We start from the raw sequence: 14,479 nt of genomic DNA, 5'->3' as shown, positions 1-14,479 counted from the left end.
ATGTATGTATGTATGGGGTTGTGACCATGTTGACTAACAGGCGGCATAAGTGGGTGCAGTTTCTCACCTCGGCTAATTGGAGTGAAGTAGATCTCAGGACTGTGTTTGTGCCTCATGCAACGACCGATAACACGCCGTGAGCTCTGTTTTCAGTCTGAGCTGCGTTTGAATGCAAACTGCTGGTTACTCATGAGTCCGCTGTGCACAAGTACCCCTCAGCTAAATATGTCATTAATGCTGGAATAAAATTTCCAATTACTACACATGCAATTATATATTTAATTTCTATAATTTATTTATGATCTGATATGGCCCATTTAGCAAAGCTGTTTACAGATAAGTTGAGCAGATTGTGTCCTGCTGCGATCGGAGTCATTACCCGTGATGATCCAATTTAACGAGAGATATTCAAACGAAGGGTTCTTGTAAGCATGCAGTCACCTCCACCTGATCCTCACACACACGGGACGTCTCGCCCGTGATGATGGAAGCTACTGGGCCAACAGTCAAAACGCAAATGAGCAGCCGGCGCTGACGGACGCTCGACCTGGCCACCGCCGCAGCATCGCAAACAGCGCGGTGAACACACTTAACCAACAGACGGTTTATTTCACCTCACACTCAAACATAAAGTCAAATGTGGTAATCTTACCACGGGCCAAGCGCTTCACCAAACATGAAATGAACAACGGAGATGACGGGACGAATGTTCGCAGCCAGAGGGATGAGACAAGATGAATAAATAACAGGCAGCTAACGAGAACGAAAAACAAGGTTTAAAGAATTAATCTTTGATTCTCGGGTGTTTTAAATCCTTCATAAGCTGCTAATGAAACTCAGATCATCTGCAGGCAACAGGTTTCATCCACCCAGAGGCCAAAACCAGAGTATTTCTGTGCCAACACGAGAAAACACAGAGACGACTAGAAAGCTAGTAAAACACGAAGGCGGATTATTGCTCAAAAGCAGCATGACCGAGCGTCATTATCAGCTATAGATTTACTATAAATTCCCGAGAGCAGCAAGGTCACCCTCTGCAGTCAGAAGTGTGATCAGGAAGGGTTCAGGGAAGTCGATAAATTTGTATAAACACACAACACAGCCGAAGGACGTTCACAAAGAGCTGTAATTTACAGGAAACGCCTGAAGGCACCAGCAGCAGGAGAGTAATCTGGATCCAGGAGTCGCCGAGTGTTACTGGTTCTAATTTGGTTTGTGGTCAGGTCACTTAAGGAAATGAAAATCCTCCACGGTCCGGGGTGCCAGAGGCGAAACATCCCCAACTACTGAGGGAGGCTCGGCTACAGCCGTGAGGGTGGAGAGAAGCCGGCGCCAAGAGACGAGGAATCTGTTTGCTGCAGCGAGGTTCATTAGGCTGGAAACAGACTCTGCTGTGCGACGTGTCATCTAAAGGCAATAATACAGTAGGCGCGCTCTCAGGCCTGCTGTCACAGACTCTCTCCGAGAGCTCCCGCCGCTGTGATGAATTGGAGCAGACACAGGTGTAAGACGGTGCGCTCGGCTGTTCAAATGAAAAGTGACGGAGAAATTGGCTCCAGGAGAGAACTTCAAAGCTTCATTTAAGAAACACATCCCGATAATGAGAGACGTGAAATCTGCTTTTAAGTTTGACATCATGTGTCGCCGTCATGATGTTTTTACCCTCTATCTGAATCCCCTGAAGCCTAAACATTTACACAGTAAGTGTATTTTTTTAATAATAATAGCAATTTTTAATCATTTCCACCTCTGATCCAGACGCCTGCATCCCTCTGTGGGAGCAAAATGAACCTGCAGTTCCTCTAATGTCCACTTGAGGCTCCAGAGAACTACCGCATGAAAATATTCCAACTTTTCCAGGAGAAACAAAAATGTTCCCAGCCTGATGCAGACCTCTGTATTGACACATCTGTTTCCCTCCACCCACGTAAAACACACAATAAAAACATTAGAATTCAGCTGTTTTATCAGTCTGATCAGCTGATCACAAACGTTGGCGTAAACATCATCACTGTCAGCGTGAATTATCATATGGTTAGGGTTAGGGTGCAGCAACAGGAAGTGATGTCGTTTTCCTGGGAATCCTGCCGATTGACTTTGTGCCCGTCTGTATACGAGGACACTTTGAACTGCTGGAGATTGTTTCCTTTCATGCACATGCTGTCTTTTTGCAAATTGTGCAAAAACTCTGCAAAAAGAAAAACATTTTCTGTGGTTTGAAAGAATTTTGTGTAACTTTGTTTCCCTTGTGGCATTTCTGTAAAATGTGTGTAAAAACAGGGTGATGTCACAGTGGCTACCTCTGTCGTCTATATACAGTCTTTGCACTGATTTAGAGAGGAGCGATATCCTCTGGCTGGACGTCAACAGGACAACAGAGTAATATGAGGGACAAAACTGACAAACAAAGAGCGTGGAGCTGAACGCCTTCAACCCTGGACGAGGAAGCAGAGGAAGCGTGATTAAAGCCCGTATTTCCGATCACTTACTTCTCCATTAGGGAGATTAATGAAGGCCGTGCGAGCTGGGGACGCCGGCTCTGCTGTGAAAAATGATGCTATTACCTGTTTGGGATGAAGAAAAAAAAAGGTGTGTGTGTGTTTGAGAAAGTCTTCATGCTCTACTGGGAAACTGGGTTGGAGATCGTGTTTGTGTGCTTTGTTTGTGTGAAGCGTAGCTGTGTGCAGGCTGGGCGGCGCACAGTACGTCAATCAATCTGCCCCGAGTGTGGCAGATACTTTAAATGCAAAGTTTCTATTCCGGGCGTCAACACACATTACTCTGTGACAGACTGCTGCAGAGGCCGCAGGTAAGCGAGCAACTGTAAGAGGAAAACTCGAGTTTATCCAACCAGGAATTTTAATTTCTGCTGAGGGAATCACCATCACAGTACCACAGATACCTGTGCGGTACACACAGGAAGTACTGCAAACATCTGTGAACTTGCAAATCTGACTAAAATGACATAAAAATAGAGAGAAAATATCCTTAGCCTGAGGTAGTTTGGTGAAGATGTGACTACAGCTGTGCCGGACGTGTTTAATGAGTCTGTGGATGAGACCGAGTCTTTCAACGTGTTCGGTGTTTCTGCTGTCACACCTCTGACATGTGCTCTGCATACGATAATAAAACAGATTAATTAATAAAATAACTTAAACGAGTAAAATCAGCACTGACATCAAACATTTTCAAATAATAAAAACTAAAGTGAAATAAGAAAATCCACTAAACTGAAGTGAAAATAAAACCTGTTAAATTTCTGGCTTCACGTCAGGAATAATGGTTTTATTCTATGGTCACTTTGTCTGACAGACGCTCCATAATCTCTGCATGTTACTTTGCTGACGTGTCCTTCTGCCATACTGGAGCTGTCACAGCTGTCACAGGGCGTCACATCCACACCCACAGCTTCAGAATCACCATTAACCACCACCCATGTGTTTGGACTCCACACTGAAAGGATTCGAACCCAAGACCTCCGTGCTGTGAGACAGCAGTGCTAACCTCTAATATTTACTCATGATTAAACACAACAGTGTTATAGAAACGTGGTGAGTGGAGAGGAAACGCTCAGCGCATCATCCCAGCGGCCTGAGCCGCTCTACCAAAGAGAGAGACGGCGTCTGTCTCCTGAATCCAAGATGGAAGCTGGTTCCACAGAAGAGGGGCCTGAAAACTGAAGGCTCCGCCTCTTTTTGGATTAGCTGAAGGCTTTTCAGGAAGTTTTTACGACTTCCTGATAATAATGAATTACGACCAGCGATGAAGTAATAAATGCATGAACTAGTTTTTCAGCGTCACTCTGAGACAGGATATTTCTAGTTTTAAAGATGTTGCACAAATGGAAGAACGCAGTCCTACATATTTGTTTAACACACTAAGGTAATGCCACCATCTGGTCAGTCTGCTGGTGTTAGAGAGATTTGTTTAAGAACTTCCAAAAGCCTCTTCAGATCATTGTAAAAGAAAAACTGCAGGTTCATCAGATGTAAAAATGATGTTATCTGGTAGAAATAACCTCCCTCTCTCGTGCACTGTTCATGCACACACGTGAACGGTGCACGTAACACGTAAACAGCGATGCGGCTGTCTGTGTGTTCGTGCTGGAGGTGCCCTTGAGTGCTTTAAAATGACGGGCACGAGGGAGCGGAGGGTCATGTTCAACAGCTCAGCTCATTATCTGACTGACAAGATGCTGGGCTGATAAATGAATAGTGGGGGGTGGAGGTTTGGGGGGGGGGGGGGGGGCTTTAAAAATAAGCCTCCATTGAACCTGCAGAGCTGACAGAGCAGCAGGAACATCCACGTGAATGAAAGCAGCTTTATGTGCTGTGAAAAGGCTGAAATGATAAATGTGATAAACGTGTGCTCGAGCTGCGCAGATTAAGCTGAAAAACACTCTGGGTATTGAAATGAACAGAGAAAGAGCGAGTTATGAAGTAAACTCGAGATGATGAGAAAATAATGGCTGGGACCCGAAAATGTCAAAAACAAAGCGAAGAAGAAAGGGAAGAGGACGAGAAGATGAAGATGGACAGAAAGCTCTTCGTCTCCGCAGGCACCTGGATTCAGTACAGCTTTGGGCGGTGTGCTCATGGTGCATTATGGGTAATGTAGGCACACGAGTGAATGTGAGGAGTTATAATAGGGTCCCAGTACTTTAGAATCAACTTGTGGCCTCCTCTTAATAAACACGCATAATCTGTGATCAGCTTCAGTGCTAATCAAGTCTTAGGGAGGCACCTTGAACCAGATGTTCACTGCAGTTTATCCACCTGGATGCAGCGAGTACATAATTACTGCAGAGCAGCAAATCACCCAGTGCCAAACCTCTCACACGCATGTCAAGCATGTAACATACATGAGCATTAAAGCAGCTCGTGCTGGTTTGAAGACTCAAGGTGAAAATATATGAGCCTAATTTGCCTAACGACCAAAGACTCGATGGGTTACCGCAGCTGGAATTCACACACACGTGCACTTCACATGTTTTTAACACGGCACACCGACACAGGGCGGATGTCTGGGGATTGAAACCAGTGAAGTGAGAGTCAATGCAAATTGAAAACGGAGGGAGGAGAGAGCTGGTCCTGCAGCTCGGTCGGTTCATCCAGAGAGCGGACGGGCCGCCGGACGCTGGGAGGGAAGAGAGACCGGATGAAGCAGAAATCCAATAAAAGCAGCAGACAGGTTGAAGGAGGCAGCGCTCCCAGCTGTCGGGAAGCTTTGACGGCTGTTATTGCAGACGGCAGCAGAGACGAGTCGGTGGGAATCCAGAGAGCTGGTTGCGTCAGGTGGTGCTTGTGGTTAACCGGGCTGTCTGCTCCGTGTCCTCCTTTAGACTCTGTGAAAAGCCACAAATCCACAGAGTGATGTGTGAAGTGGGCTGACTGAAAGGACTGCACAGCATCGTGGAGTCCTTTAGATTCCTCTGAGCCGCGGGGCGTCTGAGAGCAGTGATCTGATGAAGTGTTGTTGATCAGATGCAGCCGATTACTCATCATCATCGTCATCACCAACACAATCTGTCCCCTGTTTATTTGGTTTATTCATGTTTGTCTGTGTGTGTGTCCATCTGTCCTTGTTTCACTGCATGGTGTGTTTGTGTGTGCAGCTCAGTGCTAAACAGCAGGAAGCTTCGACTGCAGGGGGCCACTGTGAGGAGAGAGCAACATGTCCTCTAAATACCACACACACACACAGGACACAAACATGGATGTAGCCACCCTAACGTTACCCGTCGGTTAGTTAAGTCTCCTCATAAAGCTGAGAATTTCTGCTGTCGCCATCTTTGTGTTTGAAACAGACACGAGTGACGGATGTGACTGAGAACCAACAGCGGGCTGTTAACGTAGCCATTTGTTGAGGATGTCATATGATAATCTCAGAGTTGTCCTAGTGTGGAAACAACAGTTGATGACTCCTGATATCAAGCAGAACAGGAAGTCATGGTCATCCAATGACCTGTTCTCAAACTGACCGCAAGTGGTTACACACTCATACTGGTTTTCATATCTTAGTGAGGACATTTAATTGACATAATGATTTCCCTAACCTCTAACCCTAACCATCAAAAATGAATGCCTAACGCTAACCATAACCTAACTGTAACTCTGACACTAAAACCACATTTTGAGCCTCAAAAACACCTTCAAACTTGTGGGGACCGGGAGTTTGGTCCCTATAACGGCTGTTGGTCCCCATCCGGTTGTTAAGTGATGACGTGACGAATCCTACTTCCGCGTCTAAAGCAGTCTGCGTTTAATATGGCTTTTGTGTTGTTAACATGTTTAATGTTTTGTATTTTCTTCTATTTGATCTCAAAAAGCTCCTAAAACAGTCAGTTGACCTCCCTCGGCTTTTATTACCGCTAATCATTTATTTAAGCTCAGTTTTTAAAACCTTAGGATGTAACTACAGCCCAGCCCATGCAACAGTATATGAATGACTAACCTCGTATTGTGGATGGATTATCTCAGTTGTTCTCCTGGCTGAAGTTTGGTCCTTTTACAGCATCCTGCCATGCGATTACATTTGTTCCTGACCACCGAGAACACTCACGTTAACTTTTATTGAGTGGAAAAAAAGTTAGCTTGTTTATATTATGCTAACATAGCTGTGTCGCTAGCGATCACGTAGCACATCATTATATACCAGCTAGCCAAACTTCAGTAACCCTACAAACGTCACTGCTGTTTAGTTTTCTGTCTTCATTTATGTTGGAAGTGATAACAGAGCTGTACGTTTTAATTTGTTTCCAAAACCCCACAGTCAGGACATGCTATATTGTATTTAGATAGAAGCTAGCGAGCTAACTCCCTGCTAACTTCTAACTCCGTTAAATGTCATAAATTCCGTTTTCATGGATGCCTGGATGTTAAACTCAATTGTTACACCTGGTAGAGCAGAACGCTGATCATTTTATTAAAGATGAAAGACTTTAGACAGTTTTTCAACTCTCAGTAATGCCATAGTGATCGTTTGATATATGGACCTGCAGCGGAGTTTAGGTCCAGACACGGCTAGTGACGTCAGACTGAACGACCGGATAAATATAGTAAACTTCCAATTTTTGGTCCCCACAAAGATATTAATACACACTCACACGTACACACGCAGTCACATTGGGTTTGTACTTGCAGTCGCAGTAATTTTGTCTCCAACCACTGTTTTCTCTCGTGTCACTGAAGCCTACGCTAGCATGCTATGCTAGCATGCTATGCTAACATGCTATGCTAACATGCTATGCTAACATGCTGCGCTAGCATGCTGCGCTAACATGGTTAAGCACAAAGACTGGGGTAAACTGCGATTCTTGCTCCAACATTAAAGAAATAAAAGTATAATGTCTGGTTTACAGATGGTGGTTGGACACAGTCACTGTGCCCCTGCACAACCGTCCCCTCTACAACCCCCCCTGCTGGCTCAAGTCCTCCTATACAGTCCTGACACAGTGTAGGAGGTTAAAGATCACACGACAGAGAATAAGAGAATAGGGCTAAATAAAAAAATAGATTGGTGAGAGACAGCGAGTCAGCAGGAAAGAAGTTTGGATAAGTATGAAAGAGGAAAGATTAGATAGAGTACGAGAAAGGGAGTTTGTCATTGTGTGTGATTGCCAGTCAGCAGAGCAGCAGCCATCTGGCTGATGGGTAAACAAAAGCGATGATTAGAGCCCCGCTAACATCACTAATGACACCGGGACACTCAGCACGCCACAAAGCGACTGTGTGTGGGTCTGTTAATGCGAGATTAAAGGATGGTAGCAGCAAAGAAAGAGACAAAGCAAAGAAAAGATAGAAGCTGGTGCTCAGCGGGAACGTTTACACAGAGCAGTCAAAGAAAATCACATGTAAAAACTTTACCTTGGAAACTTCTGTGATGAGCTACAGTTTCAACCTCTTAACAAGCAGCGGCCTGTTGCTGGGTCATTACGCATTCGTGCTGTGCAGCCAGACTCTGGCCAGAACAGTGTTTCACATTCAGGTGGAGATCCCAGCGTCTCAGACGTGTCAGGAGACATCGGGAGGAGTTTTAGTGAGGTGGAGTAATGCAGCCACGAAAACACCAGCCGAAACACGCTGGATCTAAAGCATGCTGTGTTCAATCATGATTTTAAAAACGCCATGTTGTTTACGCCCATCGAGGCCTGGACTACACACGTCTTTTACGGCGTCCTGTATTCAGATGCTGAGATGTCGGCAGCAGATCTTTCTGCGCCCTCCATTAACAGGACATGTTCTTTCAGAAAATACAACCAAAGCTCACTCAGGCTGAGAAGGGGGAGCTCCTCAGAGAGGTCTGACTCCCTGACAGGGAGCACCATCCCTCTGAAAGAGGCAACTGTGCAGGGCCCGGTCTGCAGCAGTGTTTATGTAGGTGGTGAACATCACAGTAACATCCACAGAGCCCAAGGTTTCCCAGCAGAACATCGCTCAGAGCGCTCCTGCTCCTTGCATTGTTTTCCTTTCATTTCTCAACTTCTAATTTTGCTGTTTTCTCAGAGCCCATGATCTCTCCGCACAGAGTCCATGTAAGGAGGCAGCGATGCTGAAGCCGATGTAAAACACAGGACTGGGCTTGGATTTGTTCTCACACCCTGTTTGTTTTGGACTAAAATGTATCTGGTGCTGTTTAGGAACACTTCCTGTTTGGGTTTCAGAACGCCCGTTTGCAGTTTTCAAAAATGACTCAAATGATATCCAATGAATTACAAGCTGGTTTGGAAGCCGAGGACTGGAGGACCTCAGCCCCCAACCTCCGCCTGATCCACACTGCAGCGGAGGAAATGAGTTTCCTCACAGACAGGATGAGGAACTTGGTCATTTGAGAGGGATTCATTGTAGAGTCACTGCTCCTCCACATCAGTTGTCTCAGGTCTCCTTGACACCTCCTAAAAGTGCTCCAGGTAGACCCCGGACTCACGAGATAAATTATATCTCTCGGGTTTCTTGGGATTGACTCAATGTCCCCATGGATGAGCTGGACGTGGAAGCTGGGGTGAGGGAGGTTGGAGATGTGGCTATGCTTCTCTTCCCCACGATCCATCGGACCGAGGCGCCTTCTTCCTTTGCGCTGGTCCAGCTCTGTGATCACATGCCCACTGGAGTCACTCGCAGTGACCAACGGTATGTAACATGGACTCTGTGATTGGTCAGCAGCAGGTTTTCAGCAGTAGCTCTTTGGTAGGAACATCCGAGCGCCCACAGTCATCACAGGTCCAAACTACAATATATTCTATTTAATATATATATATATATATGATCAATAACTTCAAAATATCCTGAAGAATCAGGATGATTTCAGCTGTCTGCTTCTTCTTTGTAAAAACAGCTGTGGACAAATCAGTGCTGCCATCTCAGCATTCGAGCTGAGGTGTAGAGCCAATCAGACGGAGCGGATTAGTGGAGCTGCTGTTTGGGAACACGAAACCATCAAAAGGCTGTACTGGGAGAGAGATAGTGGAAAGTCTGTTCCAGAGGAGAACTTGGAGTCTCGTGTGTGTGTGAGGTGGAGATGGAGAAAGAGATAGAGGAAGGTGGAGTGAGGGACAGTGAGATAGCGAGGAACGGGCTCGGCACAGCAGCCAGAAGCATTTTCAGCCCCGAAGGGGGCAGAGCAATCAGTTTAATCAGCCTCTGATTGGTTGGAATGGAAAGCTGCTCACAGGTTGGCGTGATTGGAAACTGAAGGTGAGGATGGAAATGTGCTCATTTGTTGATAACAGAAACAACCTGTGGAAACTGAAGGCTGTTTTTGGATGTTGCACTCTTTACTTTTTCTAATCTTCTTTGAAAACAGTAGGCACACAAAAACATCTCGTTGTAGTCATTCTTTGTAATTTTCCTCTACTTTCGTCTTTGATGAAACTTTTCACCACTTTTAACTGTAAGATGTTTGAGTTTCCTTACGATGTGCTGTTTTAAATCCACCCACAACCTTTCAGTGGGATTCAAACCGAGGCCTCGCCCACCTCCTTCTCTAACCCTTCGATTCTTCTTTGGAAATCATTCCTCGGTGGATCATTATCCCGGTCAAAGGTTCACTTCCTCTTTGGCTTTTCAAACTAACTGGCCTCACATTACCTTCAAGCTGTTTTCAGTGTGATGCAAAAATCTGAACTGACCTGATTGAAATGCAGAAAGCTTGCTCTTTGCTGCACGCTCGCTGGCTAACGCTGTTTTTCGTGGCGTTCTGATTGCACACACATGAACGCTGCGTTACCTGCAGATTCTCTGAGAAGCGTTTGGATTTCTGTTCGCAGATGGAAACAACATCGTTCAGCATGAGGTCTAAGGCAGGTCTTATTTATGGATTTTCTCATGTAACAATCAGATACAGTTCTGGATCTATCACACATGTTTTTAATCTTCCAGTCCTACAAAAACACAAACTACTCATCATCAGAGCTCTCGGTGGTATCTTTGTAAGAAAATCAAGCCTTTTTTGAAGAAAAATGAATAAAATAATATAAATTGCAATAATAAATTCAACTAAAAGGTTCATTTGAGACTTTTCCAGTTCTCCCAGGGTGAAACGTGAAGTGAGATATCACACTAATGCCATCATTTACTTCCAGGTCACATCTGGTTTTTAAACTTCCTCCTGTGCTTCCATCTCCTTGTCTTTTTTCCACGCGAGCGTCTAAAGCTCATTGTGGAAGTTTCCGGAGGTGCATCCATACATGAAGTTTAATTGCGAGGATGCTCACAGTACTCGAGCGGGCGAGCGGAGCTAAGCTACAGCAGTTTTCACTAGTTTCATGCAAGGCTGCATTTAATAGCTGCTGCTCGACCAGCTGCCCACTGGGACAAATAAAACTTGAACTTCAAAATGCAAGTGAGCAAAACAGGGAGAACGAGGGATTAAGAGATGGCGAAAGAAACAGAAAGAGACAGACGGAGCCTCCGGGCATACAGCTGATTTAAATAACAGAAGCGAGCGGCGATGTTGAGGGATTACGACTCACTATCAAACCTCCCCCCACGTCTCACTGTTGATGGAAACAGAGAGGGAAGCAGGGGCAGGTCAAGAGGTCGGTAATGGATGGATGGGGAGAGGATGGCGCTCACGGAGCTGTTCCTGCTTTATATTCAACAGCTTGTACAATCGTTTGTTATCGGTTTAGAGGAAGAATTGCACCTTCAAGGCAGGTGTGCTTTTTAATTGGCTGGATTTCAGTCCTAACCTGCACCAATCAGCATTATGAGGGAGGAAAAGTGAAGAGAGATAATCTGCACATAAGCCCAAAAACCCAAACCAGACTTTAGCAGAACATAAGAAGCAAAGGAGCTTCCTGCTGTAGAGTCTGAATGCTAAACAGGAACCAAAGCCAGCAGGCAGTTAGGTTAGCTCAGCGTAGACAGGAAATGCAACGCGGGCGACACGTGCAGGCACGTTTACCTGCTGCTTAATGAGACGCAGCGAATAATACGTCCAGCTGCACAACACCTGCAGCTCTGGAGCTTCAATGTTTGTTTGACTGTTTGGGACAAGATTAGAAATTAGGATGAAATTTGAATGAAAATAACATTTTCTGCCTTTCAGGCTCAGAATTTCATGTTAGAAAGTCTTCTCTGTGTTTTAGTTTGCATTACTGTGAAGTACAACTACAAAGGACACGTCCTGATTCGTTCTGATGGGAAGAGAAGACAGAGGACAGTTGAGCCTTTTATCTTTGGTAGTTTTTGAAGTATTCACGTTCAAACGTGGTCTCAGATTTCAATCTGTGGACGTCCTGGAGATGAAGAACACCTCGTTTACTCAGAAGCAGATCTGGATCACATGAGCCTGAGAACAAACCTGCAGACCTGTGCGGGGGTGTGCCACTAAAGTCATCAAGGCTTGAACTTAAAACACAGAAATGTTAAAAATGTCCAGAATAACAACACCTCATCACCTGGCACAATATCGCCCCGTGTGGTCATTTACAGAACTACAGTCCTGTAAGTTTTTACTTTGCTTCAGCAGCCACAGACGTCACGTCTTTCAGGAGTCACACTGAGATTTTGCCCAAAACTCCAACTTTCTAGCTTCATCCTTTGAGGGACGGATGGCAGTCACACAGCACATCAACTACGGAGCAGAACCCCCACCCACTCCGGTTCCTGCAGGCTAAGAGGCTCAAGTCAAGTCAAACTAGTGAACATGTCAGACGCCCCCGATCCTCGTGCTTGAGTCTGACTACTTCCTACTTTCCTGTCCTGCCTCTATCAAAATAGAAGACAAGGCCGATGAATCACCCCGCTCCAGTGTTCCCGGGTTAAATTTAGATTCCCAGAACCTGGATCAAACTGTAATGCAGCGCTGAATGCACTCTGGGAGCACAAATGTGCACGTAACAGCCTATTCATAGAGTCGAACCACTGAACCTTTCAAAGGAAGACGCCGCACGTCAGAGGACACTCGTGTTTTTCTGCTTCCTCTCACGCTGGTGCAGAGCTGATGACAGACGTCAGAAGAGCTCGTTTCATCGCTTCCTGTTGTTGTATGAAGAACGACGGCTTTTAATGCTCAAAACAAAACGACGCACTGTGGAGAAAAGCACTGTGGAAAAAGCTAATACCATGAGAGGATACCAAATGGCAGCAGGGTGGGTGCTGAGCCTGGAGTTGAGTTTGGTATGAAAATGCAGACTCGGTGGGAACGCTGAGTGGAAACACGGCTCGTTCCCTATTTAAAATTTGGATTACAAAAAAGAACCCGGGGCCAAGATGCGGGGGGGAATTAAAACCCCCTTCCCGAGGATGAAGGAACGCCGAACAGAGTCTGGAAGTGTCACAGTCTGACTCCAGGGCTTTTTTTTGTAATCCAGCTTCTGAGAAGAAATAGATGAAAAGACAAGGTCAGACATTGCTGGAGAAGAAGGCGCGCGCCACAAAAAGAGAGGAAGGATACAGTGAAAGCGATATATGTATGAAAACAAGTCTGTAACCATCAGCGTAAACACAGACTTCATATCCAGCCCTGCAGCCTCCTGTCAGCTGCGTCCCCAGCACCGAGGCCTCCAGCTCAGGCAGCGGCATGGCCACGCCAGCCGGGTCTGCACAGACAGTCGGGCTGTGTTTGCAGCCACCGCTAACACAGACGCACAAACTAGGCCTGGAAACCAAACCAGCACATCACAGTTCTCAGGATGTTATTTGTTAACATCTATCGAACCAGGATTTAGGAGATTCTCTCTTATGGAAGAATGAAACTTAGCGTCATTTCGCTGCTCAATCCACATGTGGCCCACATGTGGATTTTTCTCTGGGCCACGTTTGACCTTGACCAGTGTCGCTGACTCAGGGCGCTGTGTGTCAGACAGCGTCTGCAGTGCTACGACTGAAGCACAAGTGGCCAACGTGAGGCCTGCTGGTATCTGTAACTGGGCCCAGGAAGGTGATTCTTCTTCTCAAGGCCACACCTCCAAACCAGAGCGGCTAGCGTTAAAATCACTCATTATTTTCTCTATTTCCATTACAAATCTGTTTTATTTTGAAAGGATCTTACAGACCACATTAATGAAAATGTTGTACAAACAGGGAGCAACGGCTCAGACCGACAAGAGGTGCACAGGACTGTAAAGACACACAATCACAATGGAAAGAGGAAACAAAGACACACGAGACAAATGAGACAAACAGAAATATCAAACAGGAAACAGCTGAAACAGACAAGTATATGGACACGCGCACAAACACGGATATGTGTAAGCACACACATCACCGGGGCATATCACTCATGAAGAGATGCACAATTTTGTGTACAAACCATGAAGAGAAGGGCTGCTGAGGATTTGGGAATCAGCATCTACTGCTGTAAGGTCAGGGCGTCCAACTCCAGGCCTCGAGGGCCTGCAGGGTTTAGATGTGTCCTTGATCCATCACAGCTGATTTAAATGGATGAATGACCTCCTCAACATGTCTCGAAGTTCTCCAGAGGCCTGGTAATGAACTAATCCTTTGATACAGGTGTGTTGACCCAGGGTGAGATCTACAACCTGCAGGACACCGGCCCTCGAGGCCTGGAGTTGGACGGCGCTGCTGTAAGGTATCTGATATCGAGAACAACCTGATGATGGACAGCCTGAACATGCCTGGCATCTCTAAAGACAGCATCCACCCCAGCTTCTCTCGTTGACTTCTCTGGTGCATTAATACGGCACCTAATTCCAGGCAGTGGCTCCATGTGTAATCAGAACATGGGGCAGTACGGTGTCAGTTTCAGGAGGCGGGGCTGTATTTAGAAGTGGATTGATTCTGGTGCTGGTTGCATCCTTTAGATTGCCTTTAACTGCACATCGCCCTCCTGCATACAGCGACCTTGCAGACAAAGGTGATGACGGAGCGCGACTTTAATCTGTGACGACTGAGTTCATGCGTCTAAATGATGAAATTAGATCAGTTTCGTTTTTCATGAAAAATGTTGCAGGAAATGAGCGACAGGTTCATAATTAACACCTTTTTGTTTGCACTGGATTACTTGTCACTTATAT

The 14,479-nt window shown here is 45.8% G+C and overlaps 1 protein-coding gene across 2 annotated transcripts in view; it reads right to left on the bottom strand.

Annotated features, from left to right (window-relative positions):
* The window catches only part of LOC147324091 (glutamate receptor ionotropic, delta-1-like), a 599,369-nt gene that overhangs the window by 124,557 nt on the left and 460,333 nt on the right, over positions 1-14,479 (bottom strand). The window lies entirely within an intron of this gene.

The sequence above is a fragment of the Aulonocara sp. 'chitande type north' Nkhata Bay genome, linkage group LG8, assembly GCF_057382095.1.
Source record: "Aulonocara sp. 'chitande type north' Nkhata Bay isolate Kocher_YH1m ecotype deep benthic linkage group LG8, A_spYH_male_GT1.1, whole genome shotgun sequence".
NCBI lineage: Eukaryota > Metazoa > Chordata > Actinopteri > Cichliformes > Cichlidae > Aulonocara > Aulonocara sp. 'chitande type north' Nkhata Bay.
The sequence above is the reverse complement of the archived record's forward strand: the minus strand, read 5'-3'. Positions and strand labels throughout refer to the sequence as shown.